Source organism: Oreochromis aureus, linkage group 3, assembly GCF_013358895.1.
Source record: "Oreochromis aureus strain Israel breed Guangdong linkage group 3, ZZ_aureus, whole genome shotgun sequence".
NCBI classification, from domain to species: Eukaryota; Metazoa; Chordata; class Actinopteri; order Cichliformes; family Cichlidae; genus Oreochromis; species Oreochromis aureus.
The window spans coordinates 34,001,680-34,020,705 of NC_052944.1; the positions used below are offsets into that span (position 1 = coordinate 34,001,680).

General features: G+C 39.4%; 1 pseudogene; it reads left to right on the forward strand.

The window, feature by feature from the left end:
* Window positions 1–17,430: 17,430 nt before the first annotated feature.
* LOC120436031 lies at window positions 17,431–18,865 on the forward strand (annotated as a pseudogene).
* Window positions 18,866–19,026: the final 161 nt, after the last annotated feature.

Genomic DNA, 19,026 nt, shown 5'->3' on the forward strand with positions numbered 1-19,026 from the left:
AATAACAGCTGGGGAACAGTCTGTTGTGATGGCTGGGACTTAAATGATGCCCAGGTGGTTTGCAGACAGTTAAACTGTTGGACGGCACTAGAAGCTCCTCAGAACGCTTACTTTGGTGCAGGAACTGGACAGATATGGCTTGATGAAGTGACCTGTTCAGGAAATGAAAGCTTTCTAAGTCATTGTCAACGCAGTGGATTTGGAGTACATGATTGTGACCATTCTAAAGACGCTAGTGTCATCTGTTCAGGTGAGATATATATATTTTTTGGTCATCCACAAGATGTCAAACACTGTAAATGAAGCATATATTTACAACTATTCTTACAGTCTTCAAATGCAAAGGATGCATGAGTTAAACAGGTACAAACAGAAGGTTAAGTGTTATCTGTCTGAGACTGAGAGAGCACACAACTGAAATTAAGAGGGAATTTATAATCTTACCAGCTCCGTGGGCAGATGCCATCTCACAAGGTGTGACGCCCAGTGAGAAAGTAGGAAGTTGGAGGAAGTTCTTGGTGAAAGTGAATCTGGCTGCTGTCGACTCCTCCGTGGACATGAAAGACCCGGCTGTGATGGAGTCCGTCATTAATTCGGTAACTTATGTTAAGAAATCTTAGTAAAGTGTCTATACTTATTTTTAATGAAAAAACCCTTCAGATGTTTTTAAAACAGTCTTGGGTAATGAACAATCCCAGAAAACCAGCTTTATTAGTGGTTTTTGTGTCTCTTTCATGTCAAATATCATTTAAAATGTAACAATAACAGTCTATAATTTTTGGTGTAATCATTAAATTCTCTTTTCTGTTGCGCAGGTCAAAAATGAGCTGGTAGGTACGAGTGGCGACCTAAAAGTGAGCTGGTGGAAACTTCCAGAAAAGAAAGACATCAAAAAACAAGAGACGTGTACTCCATAGTTCACACTGTTTGTTTCAATAGCTGGATAAAGGCGGCTTACAGCCTGTAAAAGTGATGTGATTCATTTAATCTTTACTTTTCACATGATATCTGTGTGTTTGCTTGTTTTCTGTTGTGGTAACATCTGCTTTGAATTGAGGTAAAGGAAATTAATATTCAAGGTAAGGAAGTTATATTTCCATGTGGTTTGCATCATGAAAAACAAAACATATGGAAATATATCTTCCTTGAGCTTTCTTGTCCTTAAACATTTTTTCTTTGTCTCTCACAAAGTCAGAATTGAAAGTCAAACACTTTATTTGAGAATTGACTGAAAAACTATCAAATAAAATGCGTCTGTGTGTTTTACTAGGACCCATTTCAGTTCAAACCTGGATATTAATTAAAGCTTCGAATATTTTTCTCTTTATTAGTGGGAAAAAAGCATGTTACATTTTAGCTGGCCTTTCCTTTTTAATCTTTGGCTTTGTTATATATTGCAATTAAATTACATCATCATTACGCTTTTGTGCTACCCTACTCTTCCCTTTTCTGTGTGCATTTTTTTTTTCATATGAGTTCCTTTAGATGTTCAGTACTAACCAAAAATCTTGGACCACCTTTCCTTATATTCTTGTAAAATGGGAAATGAATGCAGTATTTACAGCAAAAACAGAGTCTGTGAAATTCTAACAACCCTGAAAGTCAGTATCTGGTATCACCACCTTTAATATCATCATCCAAACTTCTCGTAATTTCTTAAGCTCCTTCTTCTTCTTAATTGTCCTCCATCTCTTTTCTTCTTTTCTTGTAGTCTGTTAATCTTTTTTTCACATTTGATTAAAAATTTTTTGGCTTGAGACACAGTTTTGTTTTGTTTGTTTGTTTTTTCTTCTTTTCTCTTGTTATTTCAGTTATATTTGCATGTTTGAAAAAAATTCTATCTATGTATCTATCAGTGAGTGTCTCAGGGGAAATGATATTCAGTACTCAGTGCACCTTTTTTAAAACATTTTTAAACTTCATCACTTGTGTGGAAACACTTTGGAAAGCTGTGCTTCTTCTTCTTCCACCTTGACCTTCGCTGTCATCCTGAAAGTGAACTTTTTTTTTTTTTTTAACAGCGCATTGTGTTCTGCGTCCTGATTGGTTGTAGACCATTGTCAATCAACCTCGTGCCGTGTCTCCTGTACAGTACAGAATGTGTTCAGCTTGTCAACTTTACATAAATCTTCGATCGCAAGCAGCGTGACTCTGAAGTGCTGTACTGTATGTTTGTAAGTTTTCTCCCCAACAAACACAACAACGTCGACGAAACGTTTTGCACCGTCAAAAGCACCCGTTTCATTCTATAATACTGAACTATTTTTCTACGAAGGTTTGAACTTTGAGAGCATTTAAACAAGAGAGAAAAGTGTGAAAATGTTCGTGCCTGTCTGAGAAAAGTGTATAAAGTGTGTAGTGAGGAGCTTTACAGCCTTAAAACATCTTTAATAATTGTAAAAAGAAAAATAAAGTTTGCTTCTTCGGAGATTTCACCTATTGCGGGTTAGTTTTGGAACGTAACTCCCACGATAAATGAGGGACCACTGTATACTGTCCAACATCATATTGTGGAAAGCACAGGAATCTTAACAAGGAACCACCACACAGAGATTGAGCTTGCTGATTGACCCCAAGCTGGTAGGGTAGGTGGAGGTTTTTATTAAACACTTGCTTGTGATACACTGTGCTTCGAGCGTCAATAGCAGCATAACAGAACTCACTTATGGTACTGCATTCTTTCTATAAAACAATAACTGTCAGTGACTTTGTGACTTTAAACACAATAGTTAAGAAAACAGTTAAAAGTAATGTAATCATAAACAATAAAAGAAGAACATCTAAACCGCAGCACATGTCCCAAGGCATGATGGGAGAGAACTAGCTGGTCCCCCAACACGCCACGATATTATGAAAAGTTTGTGAAGTGGGAATGTGAGTGGACATGAGTAAAAATGACAGATTCCTCAGTGAAGGCCTGCAGGCTCACAAAAAGCCCAAACACAACCCTAGAAACGCTCTTTGGTGGACCCACAAATGCAATGAAAATATTTATGATGGTGAAAAACACTTCTGATTTCACCAGTCTGTACCCAATAATTCAGCTTCAAAATATTATCCATCCAGCCAGCTGCAGATCATTAACAACCATTTTGACTAGTTGGAAAATGATTTCACCTTAAATCTTTCATAAGAGGCATAAGAGAGTTCCCCACCAGATTGTGCTACTACCTCTGTGGTAACACTTGGTCGCCCTTTGTCTGATACTCACTGTGTCTGTCTTAGACTCATGGCTCCTGGATTACTCTGCCTGCCTGGTCTTTACCATAGTCCAGTGCAGCCAGCCTGCCTCCCTCACTTGCCTTCCCCCGCCCTCTCTGTGTAACAGTGTAACAGGTAAGCGTAACAGTCTTATTGTGAACTCCTCTAACTTGCTGCCCTGAGTTATAAATTATTGTTTTCCTCTGTTTCAGTTATCATGGTGAAACCTTGGCCATTCCTGTGTGGTTATATAGCACTGTGTCTGCAAATAAAGCTTGCCTTAAGTCAAACACAGATTTGTGATTCTGCTCCTCGGGTCCACCTTTTGGCTCGACCTGATATCTTCCCAGGGAAGTGCTTCACTCTGTCCTCTCCCACAAGTGTCAAAGCAAGCTAACATTTCCTCTCTCTTGCACCAACAAGCAGAAGCAGCAGGGGGCGTGTGTGCGTGGTGAAAGTGAGAAATGGATTTCAGGTAATGGAGTGTCATTTGAACTTGAAACAGCTCTTGAAAAAGCTGTCAGTATCAAAGTCAAAACAGTTGTTAAGAATTGCAGAAAAGCTTTTTTCATCAAAAGTGTTAATGCATCCTGAGTTATTTCGCATGATATCGACAATGTTGTTTACATCTACTCCTGCTGGGAGATTTATAAAATCCATTTCTGCAGAAGAAAGAAATCAGCTTTGTGAATGGTATACCAGGAGCTCAGAGCAATGATGTCTTTCTACCCCCAGATAAGAATAATTTGTTTATTATGGATGGGAAAATGTGCAAAGTATGTTCATCATGGGAATTCAAACTATACTTATTTATTCCAGAATATTCAAGGAAAATCCAGTAGAACCATTTCCTTGAACACTAACTACCTAACTTTTTTAATAACTCCAGAATTAAATATCGAATCTCATTTTTAGGTAGATAAATGTTCCTGGGTAATGCAAAATGCTTCTTAGAAGCACTTAAATCATTATTATGTGGGAAATTTGTTAATAAATTAGTTACAAATTACTGATTACTTCTCCAAGAAAGTAATCCCGTTACTTTAATGATTACTTATTTACAAACGTAATTAGTTACATTATTACGTTTTTAAACCATGATATGCAACCTGAATACGTAATAAAGCAACAGACTTTTCAGCCTAATTCTATTTTTTCTGCATAATCCATCATATAAAATTGAATCAAATGAAAAAGTCTCTTTTAAAAACTTGTTTTATTAGTTTTAAGCATATAAAATAAAATAATACACTCACTCTTTAAAATAGATAAAAGTAAAACGCAGCAAAACATAAATAAAATCAAAGATTCAGCAGCCCTAAGCTGCTCTTAAATTGTTCACCTCAGTATCCATTTTGATAGATCTGTGGTCAGACTTGCTGACCACAGATCTTAGATAAGGCTTAGATTACATTTGCATATCCAGCACTTCACACTAGCTTTAATGTCACTGATGTTGAGAAAGATGTGATGCTATACCAATCAACAAGCTAGCTCCATTAGTTAATGCATCTGTTTTTATTTGATCCCATCATACAAAAATACTGAGCTGTTCACAGTAAGATTATAACACACAAACATTAAATCTCACGCTTTGCGCTCCAGTAGTTCTGTTCATAAAGAATAGCCTCTGCAAAACCAAAAAGTATAATCTAAGTCGTCACTGTTTTTCACACAGAAAACCCCGCCATAGCCACTGGCCTCAAGGCAGAGAAGTTTTAAGAACAGCATTCACTGTAAAATCTTGGACAAATTAAATATGCGGCTCATAATCAAGGACATTTTCACACAGGATCAGTTAAGAGCTGGGTTGACAGAGACCACCTCCAGTTGGCCACAAGGGTGCTGATGAAAACCCTCTACTGTTGGCCAAAGATAAAGAGAGTGAGGTAAGGTATGTTGAAAGGAAAGATAGGAATGTGGAGGTGAGAGTAGGGACTTTAAATGTAGGGATTATGACTGCTTGGTGGTCAGCAGGGCACTCTTCTGGAGTGGCACAAATTTCCATGTCATGCCATTTTTTATGTTCATGGCATTTTGGCTGTGCTGAATGAATATAGCTCATATTTGCCAGAGGATGTAATTTTTTAAATTTTTTTTTAGAATTTTTGTCTGAATTCCAGAAATTAGCTTCAAATGGCTAAGCTACAGAAAAGCTGCCACATTTTATCCTAAAATGGCCAAAAGGTCAAAAAAGGTCCAATTGAAAATCCTTAAAATGTCATTTTTGATCCCACATTTAACATCAACTGATGCACGCTTTTATTTTTGACTACTCACCTTAAATTTTTAGTTTTTATATTTGTCCACCAGGTGGTGCTACCGTTCAGAGCATGAAGCAAAATGTAACACTGTTTTAATGTTTTCTACAAGGGTGCCATGATGCTAAAACAAGTGTGTTTTGCCATTGATGTGGGATAATGGTGTGAGAGAGAAGAAAAACTGAGAATCAGCTTCAACAACTGCTGAAAAAAAAAACGCAGCAGAGAAACCAAGGCAATGACCAAAATATGAATTAACAACAGTAAATAATAAATAATAAACGTTACTGAACAGCACACGGTACTAATAATACAAGATAGTGAGTGATAGTGATAGTGTGTGTTTGTGTGAACCTGTTTGTACACCTGTGTGTGTGAGCACGCGTTTGTTCATAAGGTTTCTCCATGTAAGCGTCTAATAGTGGGTGTGGCGAGCCACAGCTCGGCCCCCAGGACATGAAGCCGAAAGACCCAGGGGGCCCAGGTCCCGCTAAGCAGCCACCGGCAGTGAGCCAGTACACACCTGAGCACCCAGCCCCACAAACCAAGAATCACCAATGCACCAGCGGGTGGGGGCACCAGTCACACCAGCAGGGAGTCAGGTGTAGCGGCCTGGGATGTTGTGAGATGTTTTGAGAGAGCTGGAGTCTAAGACCTAACCTGACACATATAAGACATAGACAAACAGGCACACACAGACATAAACATGCATTCCCACCCTCATGCACACATATACAAATACTCAGCACTCGCCCAACATGGAGACAGAAATGAACGCAGTAGACACACTGACACTCCCCCATACATACTTTAAATTCCCAGGTCCAGGCACCAGCACCCCCAGAGGGGCAATCCGCCCCCAGAGCCAGGAGATGGTCCTCTTCACTGGAGATAAGCAGACCAGGCAGTCCTGCAGCAGCAGGTTGGGCTTCCCTGCTGCTGTAGGGACGACCAGCTCCTCCTCCCGGCTCCCCGCCCCATATGGCGAACAGAGAATGGGGGCATGAAGACCCCATACCTCACTCCACCCACTCATATGTGGTGTTGCTGCGTGCTGTTCTAAAGTGCATTTAAAACATGGGAGGGGCATGATGCCAATAGCCCAGATAACAGCAGGCGTCAGCACGGCCCCTCCCGAGAACCCTTAGTGTCTACATGAAAATAAAATTAAAAATTAAGAGGTGGGCACCAGCACCAGAGGTGAGGCTGAATAAACAGACCGTCCTCTGGACACCGTTTAGTGTCCCCTTTCCCCAAATCCCTATATGTATGTGTCATGAGAGTGTGAGTAATGGAAGTGTCTAAGTTGTGGAATAGGTGACCAGCAGGAATAAGAGCAGTGGCGTGTCTAGAAAATTTTTGTTGGGGGGGCCAGGTAGGGGCACAGATTTGGAGAAGGGTGGCAGATGTAATTTGCAGATAATGTTAAAAAAAAAATTCTACCAACTGTTAACCATAATTCAATAACCCTGTAAACCTAATAACTGAATGCGCTTTTAACTCTTATTAGAATGAGGTTTTAACCACTACGGTGCAAAGTTTTTAGATACTGCGCTGATGAAGTAGAAAAGATACAATCAGTACTTTGTCAGTGTTTATACAGCAATATTTGCATAGTATTTTTACTGACATATAGTGCACATATGTTTTGGGCAAAAACATTTTGAATATTAAAATACAAACATTTTTAACATACAATTGCCAAATTAGCCAATGCAAAACTTTATCTGCCTCTTAAAAAAAGAAGATAATCTTCTTACAAACTGGTGTTTTATTTTGAAACAGGAAAAAAGTGGGGAAACAAATGAAAAGACTAACATTTGAATGAAACCTGAAAGCAAGTAAATACTTTCTATGCTGCCTTATGGTAAACTTTGGTAATATTGATGTATAAAGAACAACACTGGCTGATGATGAATACAGTCAGCTGGCATGGTGACACTGTTAGTATTAACCTGCAGGGCTGGACTGGGACAAAAATTGGGCATTTTGACCAGAGACCCGCCCACCAGGTATTAAAGCCATAAAGCCTTTGAATGAAAACAACGCTGTTGTGACAGTGATGTACACTGTCTTGTTGGTATATGTATGATTTCTATACATTTTACGTCCAGATAAAAACTTTGTTCGCAAGATTCAGATAATTATTTAATAAAAGCTATTTATTTTTAAATGAGAATAAGTAAGAAAAGTATTTCTTTGTGCCCCCCTTTCCTGTTAATGCCCTACCTGGCCCCTGGCATAACTTTGCTAGACCCGCCCCTGCACAGTTACCAGCTGTCAGCTACGTAGAAAAGGATCCTGGTGTTATTTGTCTCTCAGAAACAGTTCATAACTTCCTTCAACTCATCCATGTCACCTAAAAGGTAAACCTGTTTCTCCATCACCTGTTCAGCTCTGATGATTCAGTAAGGACATCTCCTGGTTTCATCTTCATGTTTCCCTCTCACCACATATCCAAACCGATATCATGACCAGCAGCTTTTACAGCTGTGGCTCCAGCAAACATCAGCTGATACTAGAAATTAATATTAAATAAATTCTAACAACAGCTGATCAAGCTTAAAGGTGCTGCTGTTATTTAGCGACATCTGCTGGTTTCCTCTTTGTGGCGCAAAGTGGGCGATAAACAAACAAGAGAGAAAAAGCCGATCAGCCGATCATTGATCAGTTTCATGATTGAAGTAGCAACAGGAGAGGGAGGAGAGAGAATGAGAGAAGAAGAGGCAGCTGTGCAGCAAAGACACAGAATAACTCCAGATTTGTGTCTTTTTCATTCTAGCTGAAGTCCGGGACAAACTGCGCCTTCTCAGCTCAATACTGAAACGTGTAATATTTTCTCTGAATGAGGGACCATTACATTTTTAAGGAGCCGTTGGCAACTCTACAAACTAACCTTATGAATAAAATAAAGTTCACCATCAGTAACATCACAGCACCCGCCCAGCTGTATAGAAACTCCATCATGCTAGCTAGCACGCAGTACGAGTTATTGTAACTGACTGTAAAAAGTCAGCACAATGAAAATAAACTCCACCTAAATTTGGTTTATATCTGACCCAGATAGACTGCAGGTCATAACTTACCTGAAGTTCAGTTCACCTGACACTCGGACTGGCGGCTGCCTCGGTCTCTCCTCCTCCTGCCTACCCTTCCCTCATCCACCTGCTAGCCGCCGTGGAAGCTCCGCCATGCTCGATGGCCAGTCCAGCTATGTTAAACTGTTAATCTTTCACGAAAAACTGTTTTCTGTGGTGCTGTCTTCGTGCTTGGCTCTCCTACCTTTGCTAACATGCTCATAGCGCAGAAGCCGATGCTGCATTCACGTACACTCGGATATCTGAGCTTCACTGTGAAAACATAATCGTACATTTGATATTTCATTGGATTTTATTGTTTTGGCTTCGGGTGGCACCTGGGTGCCAGTCTGGTTGGGGGTGGCCTGTGCCCCCCAGGCCACCCCGCTGGACACGCCACAGAATAAGAGATCACTGAGACACTGAGAATAAATACTTGATTCTTGGCAAAAAAAACCAAAAATACTACTACATAGTACTTTCATAGCAGTTGCAGGGAAGGGGGCATTTTTTGTCCTATGGGGAAAAAGAGACAGGATTTTAAATGGGTTAATTTCATATTTATGTCTCTGACCTTTCTGAAGTACACACTCCGTGAGCTTCCAAGTCATGTCGAAACTTCTCTATGAATGCAGCTGCCTTCCCCTGGCTCCCCTCTGTCGAACATGATGGTGGTCTCACATGGCCCAGTCTCATCGTGACACCGACTCATCTTCACTGCATAATACAACAAGTTCACACGTCTCCGGCGTCTTCTTTCATCTCCTTTGTTATAATTTCCAGAGTAAAACATTCACCTTCATCATGAAACACAGCTCTGTATTTCTGTATGACAGCAGTCTGTATGTTTTTGTTACTGGTATTTATATAAACAAGTTATATATGTGAGAATATTGTGTCATAAAACAAAAATGGTACAGCAACATGTTTTACATGTGGAGGATTATATGGAGACGGAGTAAGACAATATGAAGTCTTCCATTCAGTAAGGTCAGCTTGACACTGAGAAGTAGCAGAATCTTAAGAATTACATTGCACAGAACGGCACAGAGAGATTTGCATTGGGAAATTTAATCAGGATGTTGCTGTTGAGAGTAAAAGACAAAGGAGAAAAATATGCAAACTGTTAGAGGACGTGACTCAGCACCGAAGGATGATGGTCGCTAAAGGTAAGCACTCTTTAAGAACAAGGAGATGTGTTTGTTTAACACGACTCGATGCTCAGTTATGAGTCCAGTGAGGTGTGTACTTGCAAGACAGTTCAGAGGCAGAGTGAAATAAACTGGAACGCAGTAAAGAATTAATTCTAAGCATTGTTAGCTTAACTTGGGGGGTTACTAAAAATCAGCTGTTAAAAACTTCCAGACAAGCATTCAGCAAAACTCATATTTGATATTTAGTTATACACACACCACTTTATAAGGTACTTTATTGCTAGTAGTGATGCAAAATAATGAGGTACATGATATATAAATACACCTCTGAAGAATGTCTCGATTTGTCGCTATATGCAGGGTTTAAAGACTGTGTGGAATATTTAGAGGCTTTTGACTGTTGCCAAGTTACACAAAGCAAAATAACAAAGTCTATGAACAGATGGAAATAACCCAAAAGAGCCAGGAAAACACAAAGAGAAAGGGGGGGCACTGATAAAACTAATTAAACTCTATAAACACAACTGGTAACTAGTAACAAATTATAATAAGAATTGATGCTACAGAATAAATCACAATCTAATCTGTAGATTAAACAAAAGGAGTGACTAATGATAAACAAGAATTCAAACTCAACAGCAACAACCAAACTTTATTGTCACATACTCAATCATACAGTGTACAACATGTAGTGAAATGCTTGTGTCCAAGCTGCAGACGTAGCCACGCCATTCCAGGGCTTGGCTTTTAGCATGGGGGGGTCTAGCCAGGACCCTTATTGGATACCGGGTGGGAATCGAACTTGCGACAAAGGTGTGTAGTCTTTCCATTACACTATGCAGCTCAGACCACCCAGCAGTCATGAGAGGGTTGGCCTGATTTCCAAATGAGCAAGTAAATTTTAATTATTTTACTTACCACATGATATGACTGTGTGATTAACCATGAACCCTTATACATTAACCTTGTAATAGGTGGAAATGGAATGTGTTTTAAAATGTGATTTGCCCTTTACTGTTAGCATATTTACATATTTACATAGCTGCAGGGAGACACATTGCACGGTGTATGTTATTGTGCTCTGCCAACACTTCACCTACATTTTTCATTTATATTTGAATCCCCCGTAGATACTGACAGTTAACCATGTTACACAATGTTCAACTCTTTTAATTCAGCTGATGTTTGCTGTTAATATTTTATGCACATTTGTCCAATAATAGTTTTATGCGTGCTGTGTTTTCGTAGTGTTTTATTGTTTCTTTTCTTAAGGGAATGGTTTGAAAATGCTTCCACCATTTATTTTCAGCTGTGTTTGCTTGTGTACTGGGAAAATTCACCGCACGCCACTGTGTCAATTTCCAATGTCCACTGTCAATGTCCACACACAGCCAATCACATAGTTTCCCTTTTTGGGTCATTAAATTAATCAATAATCAATAAGAGTAATGATGCTTTTTACCTGATGGACAGCTTTTATTTAAAAAGTCAGTGTCCTCAAAGACCGGTACGTTCTTTGATTTGGTATATTGTTTCATATCTATGTTCATTCATTGTTCAGTGATGGGAAGGCCATTTAAGACACATCAGCCTGTGGGTGGAGCTCAGCATATGGTTATCTGTATTTAATAAGTCAAATTAAAACAGGTGTGGCTAGAAATGGCTCTCCAACTGTTTGTCTCCTGTTTCTCTGTGATAACTATTCTTTTATGCAAAGGTGAGAAAGAAGTTTGATTTTTATTTAATTATTTTAATTTAATTAAAGAATATTGCAGATAAAAATGTGTTCTTTAGATACTCTAAATGAGCCAACTTGTTAACCTGTTTGTAGATTGACACAACATGGGAATGTGAGTCAAAATGGATCAAAGAAGGAACGTTTTTTTAAATCCACCAGGTCAAAGAATACATTATTATTACAATGCATTAATTTTCTTTTAAATGACCTTTTATGTAGTCAAAGTCAAATTTATTTATGTAGCACATTTAAAAAAACAACTATTGACCAAGGTGCTGTACTTTTAAGATAAGTAAGATAAGTAAGGTAAGTAAGAAATAAGACAAATAAAAGTAGTATAAACTAATTCTGATTTAAAAGCCAAGGTAAAAAAGGAATAAATATTACTTTAAAAAAAACAAAACAAGTGATAGTGTTTTTATGCTGACAAATAGAAAGTAATGACCTTGTGACTGGCAGTGCTGAATTCAATAACACTATATTAATCAAGAGTAACAATAACGAGGACGTTTTAATTTACCTTTAACAATATCTACTAAACTGGTTAATAACAGGTTTGTTGACCAGTGAACAAAGCTGTATTGTAAAGTTGTCCTTGGTGTTTATAAAACTTTCTAAATGGTTACTAATGTTCACTGCATATATAATATTGTTATAATGTTGAAACTGGTCATTATAGCACCACATGTTTTAGCTACTACATGTCAGGTGGTGTAAATCATGAAACTCCTTTTTCACTAAATGTTTAGATTTGTTTCCCTTGCTGTTTGGTTAGTGAGAAACCAAAATTTGTTGACAAATTCCACATCACTGTAATCTGAACTTTTCCCAAAATGTTCACATCAGCAATTGTGAAAGTTCCCAGACATAAATAATGAGAGAGCAGATCCAATTTGAACTTTCACATATTTCCGTTTTCTTTGAAACACGCTTCCTGGTGCAAACCAGTCCCTGGTTTAACATATTTATTTTATGTTCCACTTTGCAGATGGTCATTCACAGCAGGCTGGTAAGTATCCAAGAACAATTTAACAACTTCAAGTTTCAAGTTTGATTTCAACCCTGTTTGTTTCCTCTGAGCTACACAATAAGTAGATTCTGTTCAACTCAATTCTATTTTAGTCATATAGCGCTAAATCCCAACAACAGTTGGCTCAAGACCCTTTATATACAAGCTATATGTAAAAAAAAGCTATTTTAAAGGTACTAGATAGCACTGCCCTCATTTGTGCCTCGCATTGCTTATTTAAATTTCTGTACTACTTGGAAAAGAAGAACACTTTTCTCTCCTCCTTTTATGTTTCTCTCTCTCTCACACACACACACACACACACACACACACACACACACACACAGGTTACGTTTTCTTAGTTCTCTCCAGATTTGCATTTAAACATGCAATTAATACAATACAATACAACTTTATTTATAGAGCACATTTAAAACCAACGGTGTACCAAAGTGCTTCACATAAAGACAGAAAATAAGACATAAATATTATAAATATTAAAATTATTAAATATTATAGGACCATAACAAAGTACCAAGTATACCAGGTCAGTGTCACTAATACACAGGAATAGCATAAAATGCATATCAAGTAAAACATGTTAAAAGCCATAAAAGATATGTATAACAGGTAAAATAGTGTAGGGATCAGATACAGGCATTAACGAGGAGGAAAGGCAAGGTTAAATAAATAGGTTTTTAACCGTGATTTAAATGATTGGACAGAATCAGACGCATGGATAGCAATAGGAAGGTTATACCATAAATCTGGTGCAGCCAAGGCAAACGCACAGTCGCCTCTAGACTTCAGCCGAGATCTTGGCTGCACCAGGAGTAACTGAGTAGATGATCTGAGTGCTCGAGCGGGAATGTACGATCTAAGGAGTTTGATAAGGTAGGTCAGGGCTGTGTCGTTGATCATTTTAAAAGTAAGCAGCAGTATTTTAAATTGGATGCAGTATTTAATGGGTAGTTCAGGTCAGCTAAACCAGGGGTAATAGAGGCAAACCTCCCAGTTCCGGTCAGAAGGCGTGGCACAGCATTTTGAACAGTTTGCAGTCTGTGAAGAAGGGCAGAATGAAGACAGAAATAAAGGGAGTTGCAGTAATCCAGCCTACAGGTCACAAAGACGTGAGCAAGCTTTTCCAGGTCCTTATGCAGAACATAATGCCTAGCCTTAGAAATGAGACACAGTTGGTAGAAAGTAGATCTAACTACAGCAGACACTTGTTTATCAAATTTAAAAGAGCTATCCAGCAACATGCCCAAATTGCTAACAGTGTCAGAGAGGGAGCTGGCAAGGGAACCAAAGGCATCACGAAGTTGTCCATGAGGAATATTGCTATCAAATACCACAATTTCAGTTTTCTTATCATTTAAGATAAGAGAGTTTCCTAAGAGCCATTCTTTAACCTCACAAATGCACTTTTGAAAGCAGTGCAGAGACAGAGGAGGATGATCAGCAAGTTCAAAGTAGATCTGTATGTCAGCGTAACAGTGAAAAGCGATATTGTATTTCTCAAAGATTGTGCCTAGAGGGAGCTATACAGTGAGAAAAGAATAGGGCCCAGCACAGATCCTTGAGGCACGCCACAGCAGACAGGTGCCGTGGAAGAAGAGCAGGTGCAGGAAAATAAGAGAGTGAAAGTAGACACGACATCCTTGGTTTTCTGACAAAAAAAAAAAAACAGTTACATCATAAATGCAGGTTCACAGACCAAACTACACCCATGTCAGTTTTTGGGGGCAGGGCTCAATGGCGTAAATTAGCCTCTATACATGTAGTGTTTTAAGTCCACTTTGAATCATCTGTCATAATTCAGATTTAGAAGCTGAAAGGCTTTGTGAGTCAGAATTAAACTCTTTTTCTTTCCGACTTAGTTTTTAAGGCTATTTTTAAAATGTTACTTTTAAATAAAAAATATCAATAAAATTACTTTTTAATTTTATGATAAAAGAAATAAATGATTTGTAAATCGAATACATCCAAATTGTATTTCCAATAGAATGTAGAAAACGTACCATTTTAAGAAAAACATACGCTCATTTTGAATTTGATGGCAGTAACATGTCTCCAAGAAGTTGGGACAGGGCCATTTTTACCACTCTGTAGTATTACCTCTACTTTTAACAGTAGTCACTACATGTCTGGAAACTGAAGAGAGCAGTTGGTGGATGTTTGTGAGAGGAATGTTTTCCCATTCTTGTATGATATCAGATTCTAGCTGCTCATTAGTCCTGGGTCCACTTTGTTCCCTGGAAAAGACAGTACTCATGCATAAATGAGTCTCCCCTCACCCCAACCGGTCACCCTGCCTGAGCTTGGTTCTGCCAGAGGTTTATTTCCTTTTAAAAAGGAGTTTTTCTTTCACACTGTCACCAATTGCTTGCTTATAAAGGGTTGTCTGATTGTTGGGGTTGTCTCTGTATTATTGTCAGGTCTTTATCCTACAATATAAAAAGGGCATGAGTGGTGTGATTTGGCCCTAACATTGCATTAAATTGAATTGAAGTGTGGATTCGTCTCTGATTCATGCAGCTTTAACTCACATTTGTGGATGGAAAACCCTGTTCAGAGTTCAAATATTTCCGACATCGTGAAGTGTTTTCCATGAACGAATGATCCCTGCTTCTAATGAAGCACTGCCTTAAGGACCTAAGAATACAGGCATTGTTAAATTGCATTTTCATTTACATTTTACAGGATCTTTGCTGGAATTGGATTAGCAACAAGTATTAATAATCTGCAGTGATGGGAATAACAGCGTTACAAGTAACGTTACTTTTTTCAGTAACGAGTAATCTAACTAATTACTATTTCTATCGTTGCAATGCCGTTACCGTTACTAAGAAGAAAATGCGGTGCGGTCGCGTTACCATTTTTCAACAAACAGACGGTTGAAGCTGTGTTCAGCTTACCGCATCTTATATCAGTTGCACGGAAGTAGCTGTAAGTAATCTGGGCGCTACAACTTTAAGCAGCTGCGCGCTCCCGCGGACGGCAATCACTTTCTGCCCGACGATCACTTTTGGCACAACACCTGGAGCTTGGGGGCAAAACAATCGCATGAGTGCTGCTGTTTGACTGAGGAAGAATAAAGTAGTCATGGTAAATTGTGTTGATGGGCCTTGTAAAACCAGAGTCATGATAAACAATATATACGCGTGTTTAGTTTCGTCATGTTTACTGTTTAAGGACAGTGCTAGCAAGCACTCTCTGCTTATGACCAAAAAATAGAAAAACTAAACAAAAAACAGCCCGTTCATGTTGGTGGAAAAATGTACCATGTCGACCAATCAAAAATGATATAGCAACATGACATTTGGTTGTTTAGGAAGAGGGGGAAGTTTTAGGACTGACGGCGAGAGAGAGAGAGAGAGAGCAGAAAAAGAGAGAGAGCAGAAAAAGAGAGAGAGTGAGTTTTGAGATGTGAGAGATTTGTGACGTTTAGCGTGTTTGGGGTGTGTAGTTAATGTGTTGTCTTGTGTAGTTAGTGTGTAGTGTTGTGGATAGTTTTGTGTTGTGTGTCAGAACAATGAGGCGACTGCTGTCTCCAGGTAGAAAAAGGAGTGATACACCTGCTGCTGTCAGACCTGCAGGTATCAGGCTGTGACGTTCTCCTTTATAGTGGACAGAAATTATTTTATTTTTTTTTGTGGAGTGGCACAAATAATTTGTGTGGCATCATATTGAATGCAGAACAGCTGATTGTTCTGTAAATAGTTTGAAATGGTTATAAAAAAAAGAGTAAAAGGTAAATGGCTGCAAATAACTTGTTTACAAAACTTGTGCATATGATTTAAAAATTCGCAATTTATATTTGCATTTAAGGTTATGAAATATGATTCAATGAACATGTTTGTGGTTGTTACAGTGAAAAATAACTTTTTATAATTCTGCTATATGTGGGCAACTACTGATGAAGATTACAAATCCTGTGTGTTGTATGCATAACGTAGCTTCTCTGTGTTTTGTTTTCAGCCACCAGATTAGCTGGGTCTGGATCGACTCGACGCTCTGGCAGAGTAGAAATCTATTACAATAACATGCAGACAGTTAAACTGTGGGACGGCACTAGAGGCTCCTCGATCAGCTTACTTTGGTGCAGGAACTGGGCAGATTTGGCTTGATAATGTGGCCTGTTCAGGAAATGAAGGTTCTTTAATTAAGTGTAAACACAGTGGATTTGGAACAAACAACTGTGGACATGGTCAGGATGCTGGTGTGATCTCTTCAGGTGACAAACTTTTTAGATACTCATGTCATTGCTGGTCAGCCTGGTCTTGTGTGTCATACATTAAATGTTTTCACAGCATTTGTTCAGCCCTGCTGTTGTTTTTTAAAAAGTGCTTTATAAATTTATAAAAGTGTTTGGGGGTTTTCAAGTGCAAAGAGGAATTGAAATCTAAATAACTTCTAATGCCTGACAGATCCAGTCCGATTATTTGGGTCTGGATCAACTCAGTGCTCTGGAAGAGTTGAAATCTATTACGGCAACACCTGGGGAACAGTCTGTGATGATGGCTGGGACTTAAATGATGCAGAGGTGGTTTGCAGACAGTTAAACTGTGGGACGGCACTACAGGCTCCTCATTCAGCTTACTTTGGGGCAGTAGGTGGACAGATTTGGCTTGATAATGTGACCTGTTCAGGAAATGAAAGTTCTCTAACTTAGTGTCAACATCTTGGATTTGGAACATACAGCTGTGGATATTATCAGACTGCTGGTGTCATTTGTTCAGGTGAGATAACTTTCAGATACTCAAGAGACTGAAGATCACTTTGTTCTTGGATGTTGTGCCTGAAATACTTTGTTAATATTATTCTTCCTTACATTAACAATCTCAGAATATTCTTCATTATTTTTCCTGACAGGTCTGATCAGATTAGTTGGATCTGGATTGACTCGATGCTCTGGAAGAGTTGAAATCTATCAACTCTGGCTGTGTTGATGGCTGGGACTTAAATCATCAGCAGAATCTGGCAGAGCATCTCTGAACCAACAAACACGTTCATGAGTCCTCTGGAGAAACATGACGTCTCTGTGTGTTTCATAGGTCAAAGGTCAACTCCAGAAGATGGGTCCTCTTCAGCCAATGAACATCTTCCTCCGACAGGAGTTGGACCAAATGCAGCGTGTCATCAGCAGCGTACGGAGCACGCTCACTGACCTCAGACTGGCCATCGATGGTCAGTTTTACACACACACACACACACACACGTTCACTGACGCTCGATCTGACTCGCGTTTCCGCAGTTGCAGGGACCATCATCATGTCTGAAGACCTGCGCGACGCCCTCAACAGCATGTTCGATGCTCGGATCCTGCGCCTGTGGCTGAGGCTCAGCTGGCCATCGGCCACGCTCGGCTTCTGGTTCAGCGAGCTGCTGGAGAGGAACCAGCAGCTCAGCGCGTGGATCAGTGCCGGGCGGCCCAACCAGTTCTGGCTCACCGGCTTCTTCAACCCGCAGGTTGGTTCATTGTTCCGGAAATCTGGAGTTTTGGAATTCTTCAGTTTTCTTTCCGAATGTTTTTTGTGTCTTCAGGGTTTCCTGACCGCCATGCGCCAGGAGACGACACGCTCCAACCTGTCCAGGGGCTGGGCCTTGGACACGGTCACCCTTAGCAACGATGTCACCAAGATGATGAGGGAGGATGTCTCAGCTCCGCCCCCTGAAGATGTGGGTGGAGTCTTTATCTATGGCCTCTTTCTGGATGGAGCGGGATGGGACAGACGTGGCGCCAAACTTGCTGAGGCTCCGCCCAAAGTTAGTTTGTCTTTTTTTTAAAAATTTTTTTTTTTTTACTTAGATTAAAATAATAAACTGAAGCTTTAAAAAAACTTCAATGTTCAAACAAAGTCCAACGTTTTACTGTTTCTGTATTTGTTTTGTAAATTAACACAAAAAACATTTTAAGATTTTTAAAAGATTAATCTAATGAAAAATTATGAATTAATAATTGATTTAGAAACTAAATCTAAACTAAAATTTAGGAACTAAATGAAATCAAAGTATTTTTGTTTTTGCTCAGTAATAATAAGTTTGTCTCCGCCCCTCAGGTCCTCTTCACCCCCCTCCCTGTGGTCCACGTCTTCGCCGTCAGCTCAGCCAACATGGCCGACAGTAAGCGTCCCCCTGGCGGCGGGGGGGCGGTCAGCCTGTACTCGTGTCCCGTCTACAAGAAGCCTCTACGCACCGACCCGAACTTCATCTTCTCCCTGCAGCTGAGGAGCGTGCAGCCGCCCGAGCGCTGCGAGGCGCCGCGCTGCTCTGCGACTGCAAGTGATCCAAACGTTGTTGTTCCACAGACACAGACAGACACTCACCGTGGGGCTCTGCTGTGTCTCACTCAGACCTCCCCACAGGTTTCAGTTTGAGCTTTTTTATTCTGATGTTCTGATAGTTTCCATTTTTCTTCAGCACCAAACATGTTTGTAGGTTTTTAGTCTGTTAAATTTATGAAAATCAAAATGTTTCCACCTCTCTGCAAGTCTCTAATAATCATAATAATGATAATAATAATAATAATAATAATAATAATAATAATAATAGTAACAATAATGATTTTCTATGTGACCTCACA